The sequence below is a fragment of the Trichomycterus rosablanca genome, chromosome 16 (assembly GCF_030014385.1).
Source record: "Trichomycterus rosablanca isolate fTriRos1 chromosome 16, fTriRos1.hap1, whole genome shotgun sequence".
Lineage (NCBI taxonomy): Eukaryota > Metazoa > Chordata > Actinopteri > Siluriformes > Trichomycteridae > Trichomycterus > Trichomycterus rosablanca.
In genome coordinates, this window is record NC_086003.1 from 25,790,800 (window position 1) to 25,804,630 (window position 13,831).

Genomic DNA, 13,831 nt, shown 5'->3' on the forward strand with positions numbered 1-13,831 from the left:
AAAAAAAACCCGGCCTGGCTTTTTGACACGCAGATTTGACAGGTACTGTCTGCCAGGGGGCTGCTGGCTACTCAGCCCTCAGCCTTAATCCCTGGCCCTTAGAAAGCTTCCAAATTGCCTGTGCTGTCCTGACAGTGGTTGGTGTTTCTGCCAAATAAGAGGCATTAGATCCAGAAGGCCTTCTTTTCTTCTCCGGCCTGACGTTAGTCCTCTCTCATTAATAGAACTGACCTAAATGGCTGACTTTAGCATATAACCGACTTCCTTTTCATTAAAAATTCAGATCAGTGAGCCAGAGTTCATTTGGAAATGTAAGCAACACCTGAAGAGAACAAAGGAAAAAGCTACCACATTTTACTTGGCTGAACGTGATCAGAGCCGGGTATGAAGCGGGCAAAGAGAAATTTGCACTCGTGCTCACACATACACGATGTGGCCAAAAATATGTAGACACACGACCGTGAGTTTGCTGGATATTCTACAACCCTAAATCAGAAAAAGTTGGGACAGCATGGAAAATGCAAATAATAAAAAAAACACATAGTTTCTTACATTTACTTTGACTTTTATTTCATTGCAGACAGAATGAACCTGAGATATTTCTGATATATTTATTTGCAGGCCTGAAATGCAGGAATGGAGGTATATTGGAGGCTGCCACTAATGACTATTTGTCTATCGATTAATCTATAGACTATTTTATTGATTAATCTATTAATCTAGCGATTAATTTTTCTTAAAAAAATGTAATTTAGAATCTCGTTTAAGCTTCTTTTATTTTAACAACAAAATGTACGGCATAATAATAGAGCACAAAACTAAATGTAACAGGGTTTATGTCCATATTATCAAATTCTCAAGTGCTCCGTATTAAACGAAGTGCAGCACGTGTTTATGTTAATGCCGCCAACCAGTGACTGGACCCGGTACGACTTAGGTCATGCACGCAGCAAGTAGTGCTAAGGGAATCATATGAACGCTTATATGAATGGAAACGTAGAAATTAAAAAGGATCATTTATGAGCATAGTTTAAAAAACGATGCATCGACTTAAAATACTGACGTCGACCAATCACGGCAGCCCTAAGGTATATTAACAAATGAAATGAAGTTGAGCAGATAAAACATGAAATATCTTGGGTTCAAACTGTCTGCAATCAAATAAAAGTCAAAGTTAATGTAAGGAACACTGTGTTTTTATTTTATTTGCATTTTCCATACTGTCCCAACTTTTTCTGATTCGAGGTTGTATATAAAAACCACTGACATTAATATGGAGGCAGCACTACAGGAGACACAACTTGGGAATTGGATATGACTACATTGGGAGGAAAAAGGGAGGTAATCCTGCTAATCAGAATAAAAAAGGTGGTGTATAACTTTGGATGCACTATATGGTATGCTTGTGCTCTTCTGTGTGTTTCTGTCTGGATTTAGGTTCCATTCCCTCACAGTTCACGTATCGATACAATCATTAATCGTCATTAACAGAATTAAAAGTGTACGTTTTCACTCACGAGTGATCAATTTAAGGTCCAGCGGTTCATTAGGTTTTTTTATTTTGGTGTCTAAGATGATGTTCAAACAGGCCCTCATCTTTACCCTGTTTTAAAGGTACACGTAACGACTAATAATGAGGAATATGAAAATGAAACCAGTCTGTGTTATCCAACAATGGCATCCACCATTCTGGCTGCTTTGTTCAACTTTATTGAACTGTACCAGATAGTGGAGTGAATGAATGTACAACCAAAGGTGCTGTTTGCAGTATAACCCTAGGTGACAGAACTGCATTCCTGGTCAGCGTCCGGCCCCTAGCAAGTCAGGATGAATAAATAAATGTCATGTCAATAAATAAATGCTCGGTGGGTAGCACTGTCGCCTCACAGCAAGAAGGTCCTGGGTTCGATCACCAGGCGGGTCGGTTTGGGTCCGTTCTGTGTGGAATTTGCATGTTCTCCCCGTGTCTGTGTGGGTTTCCTCCTGGAGCTTCGGTTTCCTCCCACAGTCCAAAAACATGCAGTCAGGTTAATTGGAGACACTGAATTACCCTATAAGTGAATGGGTGTGTGTATGTGTGTGTATGTGTGTGTGTGTGAGTCTGCCCTGTGATGGTCCAGGGTGTTACTGTGTGCCTGTGTCTCTTTTTCTCCCAATATTAGTGCGTCCAATTTTTACCCAATTGTGTTATGCTTCCTCTCTACTGGAGCTAACCCCCACCCCGATTGAGAAGAATGAGACTGACACACGCCCCCACCAACATGTGTGCAGTAGCCGACTGCATCTTTTCACCTGCACGAGGCGAGTTCATACACGGATCAGCTTTGTATGAAGAGAGCCACATACTGATACGCATTTTTCCTCAACTCTGTGCAGACGCCATCAACCAGCCAGCAGAGGTCGTGATTCGCTCAGTTATGAGGAGTCCATATCCGGCTTTATCCTACCCTATAAACAGCCAATCGTTGTTCTTGCAGCCGCCCAGCCCAGGCGGATGGCAGAGCTTTACTGCTGTTTTACTGCTGCGCCAATTTTCATCACCTGCTTTATTCTGGTCATGGTCATGGCAGATCCAGTTACATCAGATAACACTAGGTGCAGGGTAGGAGTAGCCTGGATGGGGCGGCAGTTTATCTGTGGGCTTTGGACGGAGACATAGCCAATCAGGTCTTCGCAGACGCTGTAGTTGGCTGACAACAGCTCTGAGATTCGAACCCGGATCTCAGAGGTGGTGGGCTAGTGTAGCACACCATTGTACCACCCAAACACCCTTCAATTTGTCTTTATTTATATCTATATTATCTTTACCAGTTGTATAGATTATTGAAACCCCCGGACAGCATTTTTTACAAGTCTGTATGCAACATTACAGGAAGCAACAAAAAAAGTCAACAACAAAACCAAAAATATTTGGACACTTGAATGAGCAAATCAACAAAACTTGTGCATTTCTGCACTCTTGTGCTACTGTTCTCAGATCTGCTGGGATCACTTACAGATCAGAATAATCTCCCTTTTAGAAAAACACCCCCGTATAGTTTATATAAGTTTCCCCCAACAGCACACAAGCGAGGAAACGAGAACAGGATAATGTTTACAATCTGTAATAATAATGCAGGGAGCTGCCACTTTAATCAGGCCTGAACTTGGTTTAGCCTGGCCTTATTGCAGATATTACAGAGGTAATTTACGCCACTGCTGAGAATCTTTGGATTTCATTTAAGCCTTTTGGGATGATGCTGAGCGCTGACAATGGCCATCCATCTTTCTAAACAGCCCTAATCTTAACGGAGGATCCTGGCCTCCGATTGTGCCGTTGATGGATAGCTCTTCATTTTTTCTCTGCCGCTCTCCTGCCTGAGGACTTTCTATTATCCCAGCAAGTACGCTACGCGGAAAAAGCCAAAAGCCGCTCTGGTCTCGAGCGTGCGGCGTTAATGATCACGTTCAACATTTTAGACCAATGGATACGTACAATTAGACCCCTATGGCTCCCACTTTTGTTTAGGTGTGAACTCCATCATTAGCTTCATATTTAGCGTGCTGTTGGCAGGTAGAACTGCTCGTATATCCGAGGTTAAAAGGAAGCCCTGTCTAAAGCGCTGGGAAACTTAATAAAAGCAAACGTGCAGGACTTTTTACAATCCTTCTTCAGCTGAACAGACCGGGCCTTTAGTCATGCCTCATAGACCAGATTTGATTAGACAAGTCTTCGTCCTTATTATTATTCCCTGGCTTTGGGGGATTTGTAGGTAAGACTGACTTCGACACAGTGGCGGGATCCGTGCCTTAGTCACACAGTCGGAGAGGCACGATTCATTTATCCCGAGGGTCCACAGTAAGGCTGCCTTTGATAGCGGGATGTCAAGTTCTTTCTACAACCGCGGATACATAAAACCAAACGGTACTGCAAATCTACACTAGTTTAAAAAGGAAGTAGGCTTTAAATGTGTTAGCTGCAGAAATGCACAGCATACAGTCACATTAGAATGGTACTAGAAAGGAGTATTAACTAGGTAATCTGTTTTAACCAGCAACTCATTGTTGATAGGCGTATTTACAGTTGCCAACTTGAGTGGAAAAGATGCATCATTAAAGTTGGTATGTGTATGTAAAGAAAAAGCGGTGACATTCGGATCAACATTCAAGCAAATACACGACTAGGCATAACATTATGATAACAATGATTATCTTTTCATCACGGCACCTGATAGTGGGTGGGATATATTAGACAGCAAGTGATCATTTTATCCTCAAAGTTGAGTTTCACAGGCGCCAAGTTGTGATGGCTAGACGACTGGGTTAGAGCATCTCCAAAACTGCAGCTCTTGTGGGGTGTTCCCGGTCTGCAGTGGTCAGTATCTATCAAAAGTGGTCCAAGGAAGGAAAAGTGGTAAACCGGCAACAGGGCCATGGGCGGCCAAGGCTCATTGATGCACGTAGGGGGCGAAGGCTGGCCCGTGTGGTCCGATCCAACAGAATACACAGTGTCAGAATACACGGTGCATCACAGTTGCTGGGCTGTTTTGGCAGCAAATGGGGGACCAACACAATATTAGGAAGGTGGTCATAATGTTATGCCTCATCAGTGTATGTATGTGTAGTTTGCATACAATAGTCCACTAGCACAGAAATCCGGGGTTCAATTCTCAGCAGGTGTCTATGGTTGGCCATGTCTGAGGGGGGTATGGCCAAACAGGTAAGCCACTGGAAGGCGCACTTGAGTGCACTCTGAGTGCAGGTCCCAGGCCTGGATAATAGTCAGTGTTGCACAAAGAAGGGCTTCCAGCATTAACAAAATAAATAAATAAATAAATAAAATAAGTAACATTGCCATATTAGATATTTGGACCAGAATAATCCACCGCGGTGACCCCTAAATACAAAAGCAGCCGGAAAAGTTCTGTTTCCACCTATATGATTTAAGAAAGCAGATTCCAGGACCTCAGGAAATCCAACAGCCTGCACAGAAGCCGGGTCTCGCCCACACTGGACATTGAGATGATTTGGAATGCTGACTGTGAGCCAGGCCTTCATGTTATCGCTTACAGCACTGTGAGTTAAAGCAGATTATGTTGGCTTGACATGATTCCTAATGGCTTCTTCAGGACCGAGTTATTTCAAAGTCCAGAAAGCTCCCCGGCTGGTCCACTTTCATTACTTATGCACTTTGCACACTGTTAATGCTGCGGAGGGAAGAGCTGCACGGGAACGGGGACGTGGGTACGACTGCAGAATACTGCGGATATGTACGGGGACAATGTATGAGGACAAACAAAAAACAAACAATCTTCCCATGATCAGGAGTGGGATGAGCTTTTCAGTATTCATGCAGAGACGCTTACGAATGGAATTCATTCATCTTCATTCATCACTCGACTCTTTAATCCTGATCAGAGCTCATGTATGCATATTTTACTAGGAATTATAAATCATGTTTGGGTTGTTTGCTTTACGTTTTTAATCAAACACTATGAGTCTGTCTGAAAAGCTAGTGATTTCTCTACATAGACGCAATTTACATCATCCTACACTCCCGTAAAGAAGGCATGTCTACATACTTAAATAGCTTAAATTGCTCCTACTGAGGCGCCTTAATTCTGACTGATAATCTGACTGAATAACAAAGGAGCATCCGATGCTTCCTTAGCAGTGAAGGCAATCCCAGAATTCAGTGCGGCACAGCTTTTCTCACCAAAAAATGACAAACATGGCGGACGAATGCGGAACAACTAACAGAGTTCTTTTAAAATGTAAATATTATCATTGATTGTCATTGAAGTGTCATTTATTTGCTAAATCGGGCTCAACATGGACAGTTTAACCGATACCGGCGTTATGTACATGGAGGGAGACGTTAGTTGGCATGCTAGCGGGATGTGCCACCTCAGCCCATTGGTTTGAATGGCTTGAGGCTAACTGTGTTAGCTTAGTAATTGAAAACTCACTGTGGAATCTCTGTCTAAGTAGTGCGTCTAAATAATCTGCCTTATGAGTTTGATGTCTTATTAGAATCCTCTTTACTTAAGCAGCTGCCCAGGAAGGTAGTAGGCAGCAAGGCAGCTCACTAGGTTTTCAGACAGACCCGATCTTTATTTGTATCCGTTCATGCAGCACAATGACAAGAAATTTAAATATATTAAATAGAAAAAATTTAACTAGGTGGGTAAAAATCTCACTCTTAAAGACGGACCAGATATTCAGTGGATGTTGCGGTCGAAGTGCGACTGCCTGGGGTTTATAAGTAAAGTTTTCAAACATCTGTGCATCAAATCAAAGATCTAAAAATTTCCAGCGTGGGCAGAAACGCAGCACTGAGACCGAATATCACACAATTGATAATGTGCACATGACTCAAGGTAAAACGAAATATAAAGCAAGAATAATTCTACGTTACGTAAGAAGAAGTTTTCCATTAGTTGACGCTGCAAAGTCACGTCGCTGTCAAAAGACTTAAATAAGGAGCAGCTGTAGCCTAGTGGATAAGGTACTGGACTAGTAATCAAAAGGTCACTGGATCAAGCCCCACCACTTCCAGGTTGCAACTGTTTGGCCCTTGAGCAAGGCCCTTAACCCTCAATTGCTAATGCCTAGTTCACACTAAATGATTTCTGCACTGATTTTCCCTCGCCGACTGGGCGGCGCTAGATTTGCCGGCTCGGGAGCAACTCGGCGTTCGCTCAGCGATCGAAACTCGGCTCTCAATCGCTATGTGTGAACTACTCAACAACTCGATCTGAGCGGCTCGCCGAGTGCCTGCTGACTAAAGAAATTTATCTAGCATGTTAAATATCTGGATCTGAGTCGCCCAGCTGGCAATGAGTGCTACGTCGAATAGCCAATGAGAACGCAAAATACGGTGTGAGGGTGAAACGCAGGGGAGGAGTCAGAATACATCAGCACACACACAAGATTTACAGTATTTCTGACCTTATCGTTCTCTACAAAACATAATACCAACGTTGCATTGCAAAAATATTTATTAACCTCCAACTCACTATAGAACAAACCATGCTGGTCGCGTAGCCAAATCCACTCAGATTTATTTATTTTTCCTACTTGCTTTTACGCTGCACGTCAGCGCACAAACTTTGATCGCTCGCTACTTGTTGACGTGCATTTTTGGACACGGTATCATTAAACCTTTTGTCACTTCTCGCATTTGTTTTTGTGACTGAAGGTAGTTTGGGAGACCAGAGAAGCTCGTCTGAGATTCCAGTTGGTGATAGATGGTGTAGTGTGAAACCCCCTATCGTCGATCATTCGTGTAGTGTGAAATACACACCGACTTGAAAGACTCCCGATTACAAGAGATCCAGTCGTGTAGTGTGAACTGTACAGCAACCTAACGACTTGGAAAGTCGTGTAGTGTTATTATCGGCCTTAGAAGAAATTTGGTCAGACCCAGCGTGTGACATTTAAATTCATAAGTACACGAAGCTACACGTTGTAACATGAAATGACGGGTTGGTGAAACAGGGCGGCGACAGAACCGGCGCATTTAAGGCACAGTTGAGGAAAAGGAAAAATTCCCGCCACCCCCTGTCGCGGGAAAAAGCAAATCGTTTCCAGTGTGTGTACATGTGCTTGTAGATTGCATCATTTGAGGTGCCAAAGAAATGTGAGTTAGGACATTTTAGGGCCCACAGCGCTGTCAGCCTGTCAGCCACACTAAACCGTCAGCGTCAGCATATGAGCCAACCTCCACCTTTCACTCGGCATGGCCTGATAGACCCATGGAGAGGCAGACGGGGAGAAAACAAGCTTAACTGCTCAAGATTCAAGGTAAACAGCTCCCATCCCCTCTGGATTTAAGGCGAAGCCGAGCAATTTTAGCCTGGACTCGTCCTTGTGAACGACACTGAGTGCTTAACGAAGGCCGACTCGAGCCTTTACTCAAAGTTTATTTAAAGATGGTGGCTGTAAGATATATTTTTATATTTCTACAAACTCTTCTAGAACATTCTGTACTTCTGTTAATGTGATGCTCTTGTTTATGTGCTATCAGCCCCGGTCACGGAACACACGCCGGTTTTGTTCTCTTATCTTTTATTACTACATGTGCTGTTCTATGTATATTCACTCCTGGATCTGCTAAGAATAGACAATGTGTGTGAGAGTCAGTTCTCCTGACAACGGAATAAAAAAACTATGATGGACCAGAAACTTAAAGTAATCAGAGAAAGAATGTAAGGGCACATTAACGTGAGAAGCGGCAAAACCGTGAGCTTTGGTTGAAATTGCTGCTTTGTTCAGCACCGCTTAGATAGATAGATATATACAGTGTATCACAAAAGTGAGTACACCCCTCACATTTCTGCAGATATTTAAGTATATCTTTTCATGGGACAACACTGACAAAATGACACTTTGACACAATGAAAAGTAGTCTGTGTGCAGCTTATATAACAGTGTAAATTTATTCTTCCCTCAAAATAACTCAATATACAGCCATTAATGTCTAAACCACCGGCAACAAAAGTGAGTACACCCTTAGTGAAAGTTCCTAAAGTGTCAATATTTTGTGTGGCCACCATTATTTCCCAGAACTGCCTTAACTCTCCTGGGCATGGAGTTTACCAGAGCTTCACAGGTTGCCACTGGAATGCTTTTCCACTCCTCCATGACGACATCACGGAGCTGGCGGATATTCGAGACTTTGCGATCCTCCACCTTCCGCTTGAGGATGCCCCAAAGATGTTCTATTGGGTTTAGGTCTGGAGACATGCTTGGCCAGTCCATCACCTTTACCCTCAGCCTCTTCAATAAAGCAGTGGTCGTCTTAGAGGTGTGTTTGGGGTCATTATCATGCTGGAACACTGCCCTTCGACCCAGTTTCCGGAGGGAGGGGATCATGCTCTGCTTCAGTATTTCACAGTACATATTGGAGTTCATGTGTCCCTCAGTGAAATGTAACTCCCCAACACCTGCTGCACTCATGCAGCCTCAGACCATGGCATTCCCACCACCATGCTTGACTGTAGGCATGACACACTATCTTTGTACTCCTCACCTGATTGCCGCCACACATGCTTGAGACCATCTGAACCAAACAAATTAATCTTGGTCTCATCAGACCATAGGACATGGTTCCAGTAATCCATGTCCTTTGTTGACATGTCTTCAGCAAACTGTTTGTGGGCTTTCTTGTGTAGAGACTTCAGAAAAGGCTTCCTTCTGGGGTGACAGCCATGCAGACCAATTTGATGTAGTGTGCGGCGTATGGTCTGAGCACTGACAGGCTGACCCCCCACCTTTTCAATCTCTGCAGCAATGCTGACAGCACTCCTGCGCCTATCTTTCAAAGACAGCAGTTGGATGTGACGCTGAGCATGTGCACTCAGCTTCTTTGGACGACCAACGCGAGGTCTGTTCTGAGTGGACCCTGCTCTTTTAAAACACTGGATGATCTTGGCCACTGTGCTGCAGCTCAGTTTCAGGGTGTTGGCAATCTTCTTGTAGCCTTGGCCATCTTCATGTAGCGCAACAATTCCTCTTTTAAGATCCTCAGAGAGTTCTTTGCCATGAGGTGCCATGTTGGAACTTTCAGTGACCAGTATGAGAGAGTGTGAGAGCTGTACTACTAAATTGAACACACCTGCTCCCTATGCACACCTGAGACCTAGTAACACTAACGAGTCACATGACATTTTGGAGGGAAAATGACAAGCAGTGCTCAATTTGGACATTTAGGGGTGTAGTCTCTTAGGGGTGTACTCACTTTTGTTGCCGGTGGTTTAGACATTAATGGCTGTACATTGAGTTATTTTGAGGGAAGAATAAATTTACACTGTTATATAAGCTGCACACAGACTACTTTTCATTGTGTCAAAGTGTCATTTTGTCAGTGTTGTCCCATGAAAAGATATACTTAAATATCTGCAGAAATGTGAGGGGTGTACTCACTTTTGTGATACACTGTACATACATACATACATACATACATACATAGAAAGATACTTTATTTATCACAGTGGAAATTATAGTAAAACGTCATCAAAGTGCGAATATGAGATGAATCTGCATTTGTGTGAAATAACCGTCAGATTCACTCTTTAAGCATCCACATGTATCTGTGTTTATCTGTGTTTCCTCCCTGTTTCACTTTTAAACTTGTGCTACAGCTCAGGGTGTTGAGAAATTGTGAGAATCAGCTTCTACGAGAGTTTAAAATGCTTACTGTGAAAGAAAAAAAAAAAAAAAAAACTTAACGTGGTTTAATGTATGTTGGCTCGGTGGGTAGCACTGTCACCTCACAGCAAGAAGGTCCTGGGTTCGATCCCCAGGTGGGGCGGTCCGGGTCCTTTCTGTGTGAAGTTTGCATGTTCTTCCAGTGTCTGCGTGGGTTTCCTCCAGGAGCTCTGGTTTCCTCCCAAAGTCCAAAAACATGCAGTCGGGTCAATTGGAAACTCTGAATTGCCCTATGGGTGAATGGGCGTGTGTGTGTGTGTCTGCTCTGTGATGGACTGGTGCCCCGTCCAGGGTGTTACTGTGTGCCTTGCGCCCATTGAAAAGCTGGGATAGGCTCCAGCACCCGCCCCCCCGCGACCCTAAGCGGTTAAGAAAGCCAGTGAGGTTTAATGTATTAAAAGAACGACACAGGAACACCATACATCTCTTAAATATTACTGCTCATAAGTTCTTTCCACTAATTAAATTCCTCGCTCGTTGTTTTAATACAATAAGTCACATTAAGCTTTGTTTGTTCAGCCTGAGTTGCTTTTACCGCATCATATCAAACAGTTCGTCTCATCGGAGGAGCTTTGAAAAGGTCAGCGGCAAACTGGGTCAAAGTGCAATCATGTAAACTTTGAGTGCAGCTTAGGGAAGCGCAGCGGCAAGCTAAGCAGCAACGCAACACTCCAGAAGAAACAACGGCATAGCCGGCGCAAAAGCGGTTTGCTGTGTCTCATGTAAATGCGCCCTAATAGTGCCTGTGTGGAAGTGTTTGAAGGGTTGACCCTGGTGGCCGGTCAACTCCTGATTATTTTGCGACTCCATTCAAAATAAGCCTTGATTCTTAATTCTGGACGACTTCTCCAACAACAGAGCTGGAAAAGTTATTTGTAGGAGTTTTAGGAGAAGCGAGCTGCAATCCTTTAAGATTCTTTGATCTGAGATGCATGAATAAATCGACGACAGATTTAAGAAGTCGACACCGGAGTTTGCCATGCTTAAATAAGAACATCTGCGGCCTTTCAGAAAGCGCGGTGTTATTTCGTTAATTTCGGCCCGTGGAATCGGATGAGTGTGCTTCTTTGACACACTTGGAAGGACGTAAGGACTTGCTGACAGATTGATGAGTGAAGCGCGCTCCCTGAGGACGGAATCTAACTGATGCACAGTGGAAAGTGTGCGCGCATCTTTCCAGGCTGGTTTGGGCCCATCTCTGGTGTATCAGGTGGCATCGTGTTTACTCACTCGAGAACCTTTAAGGAAATCTGTTTACTGCTGGTATGAGCTCTGGCTCCGTCATTAAAGATCTGCAGCGAGCCTCGATGCCTGAGGAATTAATAACATACATTGGTGATAAAACAAACAGGCGCAGAAACCCATCAGCTGTCATCAGAGACCCCCTGTCATCTCTCGCTGTCTGCCACACATCCCAGCTGTAATTAACTCATTATGGAACAACATGACAAGAACTGACTGGTGGGAAAAAAGTGGAAAACAGCAAAACAAAACCCAAAAAAAAAAGAATTAATGTTTTTATAAGGACTTTTAATAGGACATTTGTGTACAGTGCTCTAAAAATATGAATTCCCCATTAATACTTAAGTCATTTATACAATGATTATTAATCTAGGGACTGGATTGGGAAATGTATCCTCTTTAAAACATAAAAAAAATGCTAAAAAGGGAAGCAGAGAATCAGCAGTTAAGTTTTAACGTTGTTTTACGAGGCAGATGGTCACGTCTTTAAGCCCCACCAGCAAAACTGAATAAGTCTTGTAGCTTGACTTAAAACATAATAATAAAATGCACACAATTTTAACATAAATATCAACTATTTATGAATGTATAAACTTTTTATACATTGTTTACTACACCACTAATAGCAGTTACAGTCAGGAGTAATTTTGGTTGGATACATTTTGCATGAGGTGATGAAGCCATGTTGACCGAGTCTGTTTACTATATCTGTGTATATTTGCAGGATATTTAGGAGTGGTGGAATACAGCAAAACTCTCCATAGACATTAAATGTGAACTTAAGGCTTCTTCTTTGTTAAATTTACTTCTTTTACAAGAGTAAAACATGCTTTTTACTCATTCAGGGACACCATCTTCAGTCATAGTCACTGACTCTTGCATTCAAATAAATATCATATATATACAGGGGTTGGACAAAATAACTGAAACACCTGGTTTTAGACCACAATAATTTATTAGTATGGTGTAGGGCCTCCTTTTGCGGCCAATACAGCGTCAATTCGTCTTGGAAATGACATAAACAAGTCCTGCACAGTGGTCAGAGGGATTTTAAGCCATTCTTCTTGCAGGATAGTGGCCAGGTCACTACGTGATGCTGGTGGAGGAAAACGTTTCCTGACTCGCTTCTCCAAAACACCCCAAAGTGGCTCAATAATATTTAGATCTGGTGACTGTGCAGGCCATGGGAGATGTTCAACTTCACTTTCATGTTCATCAAACCAATCTTTCACCAGTCTTGCTGTGTGTATTGGTGCATTGTCATCCTGATACACGGCACCGCCATTGGATGCACATGGTCCTCCAGAATGGTTCGGTAGTCCTTGGCAGTGACGCGCCCATCTAGCACAAGTATTGGGCCAAGGGAATGCCATGATATGGCAGCCCAAACCATCACTGATCCACCCCCATGCTTCACTCTGGGCATGCAACAGTCTGGGTGGTACGCTTCTTTGGGGCTTCTCCACACCGTAACTCTCCCGGATGTGGGGAAAACAGTAAAGGTGGACTCATCAGAGAACAATACATGTTTCACATTGTCCACAGCCCAAGATTTGCGCTCCTTGCACCATTGAAACCGACGTTTGGCATCGGCACGAGTGACCAAAGGTTTGGCTATAGCAGCCCGGCCGTGTATATTGACCCTGTGGAGCTCCCGACGGACAGTTCTGGTGGAAACAGGAGAGTTGAGGTGCACATTTAATTCTGCCGTGATTTGGGCAGCCGTGGTTTTATGTTTTTTGGATACAATCCGGGTTAGCACCCGAACATCCCTTTCAGACAGCTTCCTCTTGCGTCCACAGTTAATCCTGTTGGATGTGGTTTGTCCTTCTTGGTGGTATGCTGACATTACCCTGGATACCGTGGCTCTTGATACATCACAAAGACTTGCTGTCTTGGTCACAGATGCGCCAGCAAGACGTGCACCAACAATTTGTCCTCTTTTGAACTCTGGTATGTCACCCATAATGTTGTGTGCATTGCAATATTTTGAGCAAAACTGTGCTCTTACCCTGCTAATTGAACCTTCACACTCTGCTCTTACTGGTGCAATGTGCAATTAATGAAGATTGGCCACCAGACTGGTCCAATTTAGCCATGAAACCTCCCACACTAAAATGACAGGTGTTTCAGTTATTTTGTCCAACCCCTGTATATACACACACACACACACACACACACACACACACACACACACACACACACACCGATCAGCCATAACATTAAAACCACCTCCTTGTTTCTACTCTCACTGTCCATTTTGTAGTTTGTAGTCTACAATTACTGACTGTAGTCCATCTGTTTCTCTGCATGCTTTGTTAGCCCCCTTTCATGCTGTTATTCCATGATCAGGACCCCCACAGGACCACCCCAGAGCAGGTATTATTTGGATGGTGGA

The 13,831-nt window shown here is 43.5% G+C and overlaps 1 protein-coding gene across 5 annotated transcripts in view; it reads right to left on the bottom strand.

Moving 5' to 3' along the window:
* The window catches only part of cadm1a (cell adhesion molecule 1a), a 457,331-nt gene that overhangs the window by 313,179 nt on the left and 130,321 nt on the right, over positions 1–13,831 (bottom strand). The gene's annotated exons all lie outside the window — the stretch shown is intronic.